The sequence below is a fragment of the Cricetulus griseus genome (assembly GCF_003668045.3).
Source record: "Cricetulus griseus strain 17A/GY chromosome 1 unlocalized genomic scaffold, alternate assembly CriGri-PICRH-1.0 chr1_1, whole genome shotgun sequence".
NCBI classification, from domain to species: Eukaryota; Metazoa; Chordata; class Mammalia; order Rodentia; family Cricetidae; genus Cricetulus; species Cricetulus griseus.
Window position 1 is genome coordinate 200,058,634 of NW_023276807.1, and position 7,921 is coordinate 200,066,554.

Sequence of the window (7,921 nt, forward strand, 5' to 3'; positions counted from 1 at the left end):
AATATTTATGTAAAAATGAAAAAACATCCATCTCGATTTCTGCCATCTTTCTGCGCCATCACCACGGTGTGCATGAATGTCCTAGCCGATGCTCTGAAGAGCATAAACAATGCTGAGAAGAGAGGCAAACGCCAGGTCCTCATCAGGCCCTGCTCCAAAGTCATCATTTGGTTCCTAACTGTGATGATGAAGCATGGTTACATTGGTGAATTTGAAATCATCGATGACCACAGAGCTGGGAAAATTGTCGTGAACCTCACAGGCGGGTTGAAAAAGTGTGGAGTGATCAGCTCTAGATTTGATGTGCGGCTCCCATCTGTTCCCATCCCGTCAATCTCGCTTCATTTTACTGACAACCTCAGCTGGCATCATGGACCATGAAGAAGCAAGACAAAAACACACAGGGGGAAAAATCCTGGGATTCTTTTTCTAGAGATGTAAAACATAAATAAAAAGCCTCCATAGAATGTTAAAAAAAATATATCCATCTCATTAGCATGAAAATTTGCTTTAACTTTAATAAATGGTAAAATTTTGTGTGTATCAGAGCATTTTGTGATGGCTAGTGTTACCTAAACTTGACACAAACTAGAGTCATTTGGGAAAAGGAACCGCAACTGAAAAAAATATCCCCACCAAGTTGGCCTATAGACAAGTCTCTGGAGCATTTTCTTTACTGATGATTGATGTATGAGGGACCAGCCCACTGTAGGCACTGCCGCCCCTGGCCTGGTTGTCCTGGTGCTATAAGAAAGTAGATGAGCAATCCAGTAAACAGTGTTCCTCCATGGACTCTGCTTCAGTTTCTGCCTCTAGGTTCCTGCCTTAAGTTCTTGCCCTGGTTTCCTACAATGGAGGACTGTGATGTAGAAGTGTAAGCAAAATAAACCCTTTCCTCCCCAAATTACTAATGGTCATGGTGTTTTATCACAGCAATGGAAAGCCCAACTGAGACTGTATTAAAGTACATTTATTTATTATCAGTAAATGTATCTGCATACCTATTTTAATGTAAGTGTGCATTGGGTGAAAGGGGGTCTTGAATAGAGGAGTAAGAAGCCCTGGATATAGGCATAGATACATACATTAAAGATGATAAATTGGAGGCAAGTGAATCCTCTTATCTATGTGTGTCAGCTGTTTTATTTCCTCAAAGTCAATTGCAGTCCAAAGTTATTAAGTAGAAAATTCCCAGAAATAATTTACAAGTTTGAAACTGTGTGCTCTTCTGAGTAGTATGATAAAATATTGTATCTTCCTGCTCTATCTACAACATGACTCATCCCTTTGTTCACTGTATCCACACTGTAAATGATATCCATCTATTAGTCATGTCACTTAGTTATCAAGTTATCTCAGTTATCAAATCAACTATCATATTACTTGTTTAAAGCACACAAAAGTGGTCATATCAGTAATTCATATATACCAAAGAGAACTGTAATGTACTACCTGTGAAAAGGAAAAAATTGATATACTGAGTTTGCTAAATATGCAGTAGGAACTAATCTTTGACCAGTGAAATGATGAAGAAGGAAAAACAAATTTATCCTAGTTTTACTGTCACACTCCAGACTGCAAATTTTATGACCAGAGTATGTAAGTACTTGTGTTAGTTAGGGTTTCTACTACTATGAAGAGACTCCATGACCACAGCAACTATTATAAAGGAAAACATTTAACTGGGGTTGGCTTACAGTTTCAAAGGTTTAGTCCATTTTCTTCATGGTGGCATGCAGGAAGACATGGTGCTAGAAAATGAGCTGAGAACCCTCCATCTCCATCTTCAGGCAGCAGAAGCAACTCTATGTCACACTGGGCATAACTTGGGCATAGGAGACCTCAAAGCCTACTCTCACAGTGGCACACTTCCTCCAACAGGGACATACCTACTCTAACAACACCATACCTCCTAATAGTGACACTCCCTATGGGGGCCATTTTCTTTCAAACTACCACTCTACTTAATAAAGATGGAAAGCTCATTATATTTGTGCATGAAAAACATGAAGCATGTATTCTAATTGATGGCAACCAGAAAGCATTGGGCACTGTATGAAGATTTCAGCCAGAGATCTTCTGAAATAAGTGATTCTTCTCTGTAGTGATAGTATCCAAGTTGGACAAAGATTAAGGAACAGATGGGATGGGAAATATTTTATTTTTTAAAGTCTTCATTTGCTAATTAATAAAATGCTGCCACATTTCTAGAAGCTGAAGAAGTTAGTTTAAAAAGGGATAACATGCAAAGCAAGACATCAGCTGTGATGAGGTAGCTCCTCTGGAAGATGCCCAGTAGTGCCTACATTGAGGTGCAAAGAAGCACCAGGTCACAAACTATGGAAATGCAGATCACCTCAGGTACTTTTCGGCAATGTTTCACCAAAAATGATTAAGTGAAGAATAATGTGTGCAAGTGAAGAACACACACACACACACACACACACACACACACACACACACACACACACTCAGATACAGACAAACCAAAACTACACATAGCTTTTATTGTGGTATATTGATTATTCCATTTTATTAGTAGTAATTATTAATCTCTTAACTGTGCCTAATTTACAATTTACATTTTTGATGGATATATATACTTTTTAAAAGTATATGTAAGATTCAGTGGTATGAAGCATCCATTGAGAATCTGAAAACATTCCCCATAGATAAAAAGACTCATAAAATAAGGATTTAACATATAGGATTATGGAGACAGCTTAGTCCCCCAATATCTGTACTGTAAATTGGCAAACTGGTGACCCAGAAAGTCACTAGTTCCAATCTGAAGGCCAGCAGGCCAAAGTCAATGAAGAATTGATATTTCAATTCAAGTCTGGAGACAGGGAAAAAGGCCACTTTGGAAGCTAGCAGGAGGAAATAGTTCATTACTCAGAGGAAGACCAGCCTTTTTGTTACAGTCAGGTCTCCGATTAGCTGAAGCTCATTGCAAATTGGGGAGGACATTCTTCATAGAATCTACCAATTTATATGTTAATCTAATCCAAGATCATCTTCACAGAAACAACCAGAATGTTTGACTAATAACAAGTCTCAGATATTTTGGATTAGTGTGGATTTTTGCATAATGACAAAAATTTAAAGCTTTATTCTCTACCACATACCATATATGTAATTCAGCTTTGGTTTACAATATACTCTATATGGTAATAAAATTTTAAGGTTGTAAAAATTTATTCAGATTAACAAAAACTCACTTATAAATTTACATCTAAGTACTTATGCCTTTCCTAATTGTTCATCACCTAGCTTTTAGAAACAACATATGTTTAATAAATAAGGTATATTGGAAATCAAGATTTATAAATTCCTAATGTCTACAGTAATATTTTTCTAGCATCTCTGTCTTTGCCCACTTTAAGCTTTAGCTTTTTGGATAAACTAAGCCATACAAAAACCTGAATATTCTATAATGGTGCACTATAAAAGGATCAGTAAGGTTCCTAGTCTCTCTATGGACTGTATCTATGCTTAAAAGACCAGGCTGGCCTCAAACTCACAGAGATCCGCCTGCCTCTGCCTCCCGAGTGCTGGGATTAAAGGCGTACGCCACCAATGCCCGGCTAAATAAAATTTTTAAAAGTTTTATTTTCATACTAAAAGAGTTTCAATTCAAAAATTGTTATTTTTAAAACTCAAACTTAAAAACCTAATCTTTATTTATAAAGCTACTAATTTATTGTAAATTGGTAAATATAACTAAGACATGCAAGTTAATAGTCACCTTATAAATGATCAAAAAAAATTTTAGATAAGGGTTTCTCTGCGTCATAGCCCTGGCTGTCCTGGAACTGGCTCTATAAACCAGGCTGGCCTCAAATGCACAGAAGTCTACCTGCCTCTGCCTCCTGAGTGCTGGGATTAAAGGCGAGCACCACCATGACCTCTTTGTTCAAATTCCTCAATGTGTTCAGAACTTGTAGTCATGCTAAGTACTAGTATAATTAATTACAGCTTTATTTAGTCTCCTGTATGTATTTTCAAAATTAAGCTTAAGCTAGTAACTAAACCAGGTATACTTAGTAAATAGATGGTCCTCAAACTCTTCAGAGATCTATTGAATATGACATTTAAAATACAATAATAATAATAATAATAATAATAATAATAATAATAATAATAATGGGCTTTGTGACAGAGAGGCATACCAGATCCTGGCAGCACCCCAATCTTCCAGGTGTGGTGTGGTGATACATTATTTATCATTTATCATTTTTAAAGCTTGCCTGAAGATTTAGAAAGCAAAGTCAGCCACAAGCCACAGAAGCTAGGCTCATACCTTTAATCTCAGCATCCAGAAGCTAGCAGGTGGTGGTACACACCTTTAATCCTAGGATTCAGGATTAAGAGGTAGATGCATCTCTGAGAGTCCAAGGCCACTCATGTCTACACAAGATTGATCCAGTCCTAAGGAGAAACAGCTCACACAAAGACTATCTCAGCACTTTGGATCACAAACCTTTAATCCCAGCACTAGAGGGGTATGAAAGATAGAAGCAGGGTCTTCAGTAGTCAGTATCAGGCATTCATTCTCCAGTCACATTGAGGGTGGATAGGAAGACATTCAGTCTCAGGATTCTTCAGCCACCCTGAGGAAAGGCAACAGTCTGAGGCTTGATGAGAGCTCATGGAGACAGGATCAGCCCTTTCAATCTGAGGTAGAGTAAGAGTGAGTGGCCAGCTGCTTTGCTTTTCTGATCTTCAGCTTGAAGCTTGAACCCCAATAGCAGTCTCTGAGTCTTTTATTTATCGAGCAATAGATGGGCACAGAAGAACCTCCACCTGGATCCTGCTTTAAATGTGGCAAAGCCAACCACTGGGTGAAACTGCCCTTCACCTTATTTACCACCAAGACTGTCCATACTGTGGACAAGCAGGACACTAGGGATTTGATTGCCCCCACCCCTTTGCTTTGACAAAGTAAGCTAATCCTCCACAAGTTCCTACTGCACAAGAAAGTTTTCTTGGGTCTTGTGGCCAAATACTGGGACCTCTGCCCACAATGACCACAGAGGAACCTAGGGTGATTGCCTAGGTAGCCAGTAAGTCTCTGTATTTTTAATAGCTCAGTCTAGTCATGTCCACTCTTAACTCTCCCAGATGTGTCTACCTGTACCTACACTCTCCCTTTTATCTACAATAAACTTTCTCCTTCACCATAACTAGGAGTAACCATGTCCTTTCCTTTCCTTTTTTTATTTCTTTTTTCTCATTCAGCTACCCATTAGAATTTTTCTCAGGCCAGCAAGATGACTCAGTAAGCAAAGGTGCTTGTTGCCAATCCTAAGCCTAAGGACCTAAGTTTGATCCCCAAGACCCACATGGTGAGAGAAGGGAACTGACCCCTGCAAGTTGTCCTCTGACCTCTATGTTCATGGCCTCCCCACAAATAAATGAATGAAATAATACATTATTTTGTCTCTTTAATTCTTTTTGTCTATTGCTACCTCACCACATGGGATTGTGAATCTTGGATAATAATAGCTTTCTTGCCCACTAAGTAGAAAGACAGCTGTCTTAGTTTGGGTTTCTATTGCTATGAAGAGACACTGTGACCATGGCAACTCTTATAATGGAAAATATTTAATTGGGCAGCTTGCAATTCAAAGGTTCAGTCCATTATCATCATGTTGGGACATGATAGCATGCAGGCAGACATGGTGCTGGAGAGGTAGCTCAGAGTTCTACATCTTATGCAGGCAACAGGAAGTGGTCTATCTCACTGGGCATGGCTTGAGCACATGAGACCTCAAAGCCTGCCTCCACAGTGTGTTGTGGAATATTAGTTGAAGATGTGTTATGTTTGTTTATGCTGTGGAATATTTGTTTAATGATGTAAAGATGTGTTACATTCTTTTATGTTGTATTTGTTTAATGCTGTAAAGCTGTATTACTTTGCCTCCCTAAGACACCTGATTGGTCAAATAAAGAGCTGAACAGCCAATAGCTAGGCAGGAGAGAGATAGAAAGGGCAGCCAGGCAGAGAGAATAAATAGAAAGAGAAAGAGAGGGAAGAGTGAGAAAAGGAGGAGAGAAGGATGCCAAGGGCCAGCCACAGAGTAAGAAGGAAAGAAAGATTTAGAACAAAGAAAGGTAAAAGCCCAGAGGAAAAAAGTAGACAGGATAATTTAAGAAAAGTTGACTAGAAATGTGCCAAGCTAAGGCCAGGCATTCAAAAGTAAGAATAAGTCTCTGTGTTTTTATTTGGGAGCTGGATGACAGGCCCCCAAAGAGTAAAAACAAAACAAAAACCACTAACCACAATGACACACTTCCTCCAACAAGGCCACACCTTCTAATAGTGCCACTCCTTTTGGAGGCCATTTTCTTTCAAGCTACCACAAGAGCCTTCTAACAAGTGGGAAAGGCTCAATCTCTGAAATATTTGGTTCATTTGGGCAAGTCATAATTAAGAAACCATGCCCTCCTTGCTTTTAGTCATGTTAGTTTGCTAAGGTTGCGTTTCTTTCATTCCTGAGGAATCCTGATTAACACATATTACTAACATCTGAACATCAATTATAAACTGTAATATCTTAGAAGTAAACATGAAAAATTCAGACATTGTAGTAACAGAGAGGGGGAGTTTGAGATATGGAATCTTTGGACGACATGGTTAGTAGTTCGAAAGACTAGCTGCATTTCAGAATCAGTTAAGGCAACTTTTTCAGGTACAAATTTCTGGACACTTCCCAGAATAGTCTAATTCAGAAGGTCTGTGTTGGGGCCAAAAAGTTTGTATTATTAAAGATTCTTTGATAATTCTGACATAATCAATCCAATTTGGAGACAGTAATTTAGGAGGTTACTAGTTTCATCCATAAGAATAATTTATCAGGCTTGAAGATGGCTCAATAAATTGTTTGCCATGAAAGCACAAGATTCTGATTTAGACTGGTACCTATTTTAAAAGCCAGATGTGTGTGTGTGTGTGTGTGTGTGTGTGTGTGTGTGTGTGTGTGTGTGTGTGTGTGTTGAGTTCAAGGCCAGACAGATTACATGAGACTCCTCACAAAACCAATTATTGGTAGAGTGTGGATTTCTATGCCACTATAAAGAAAATTTCCTTATAAGGAATTCCACAATTTTCAGAGGTTTGTCCTTCAAGAGATACTAAATTTTTTAATTTAGTAAAACATTCCATAAGGTATAATTCTTTACTTCATGTCCCCTGTTAGCCTAGTCTAGATTATTTTATAGTTCCTCAATCTTCTTTTCCACAACTTTACTAACTAAATTATTAATTGTATGGGTCACACAGTCTGACTCCAGGCAGCATCTGACAACTTAGCGTTTTGCCAACTGTAATAGACACCATTCTAATGTGCTAAAGAGTCTTGGTGAAGTTATCTAATAAACAGTGCAAATGAGAAACAAAAGTTTAGGAAACCCAGGCATAACTTTTCCCTCAGGGCTAGGAAATATTTGAAAATGATATTTCCAAATATGGATTGTATATATGCTGATTGTAACAGTTTTGCTTTGTATTCCTTCAATAAAATACTATTGCTTTATTTTTTCTTCATTAGAGGCATATATTAAAGTTATTTCCTGGTAAGCATACTTTGATGATAACTTTAGCTTCTTTATTATTATTACATTTCCAGGAAATTTCTGATTCAAAAGACAAGGGTGGTTTTTTGTTTGTTGTTTTCACTTTTAGAGAAAAGTTTATTACAGATTCACCAGAAAGAGTTGAAGAGGGAAAAGAGGCCAGGCAGTGCCACTGGGAGCATCAGGACTGGCTACTTCTCTATTTACCATCAGCTTTCCTCTAAGTTCATCCAGGATCTCTATCAGGTGACTCAGACTATCCTCAGTCTCTAGGACCAGACAGACTCGGTGGTCGAAGTTGTACTACAAAATCATAGACGATTAGATTTATTTATTAACAGTA

At 38.1% G+C, this 7,921-nt stretch overlaps 1 pseudogene; it reads left to right on the forward strand.

Moving 5' to 3' along the window:
* LOC100759669 lies at positions 1-433 on the forward strand (annotated as a pseudogene).
* The last annotated feature ends 7,488 nt before the right edge of the window (positions 434-7,921 follow it).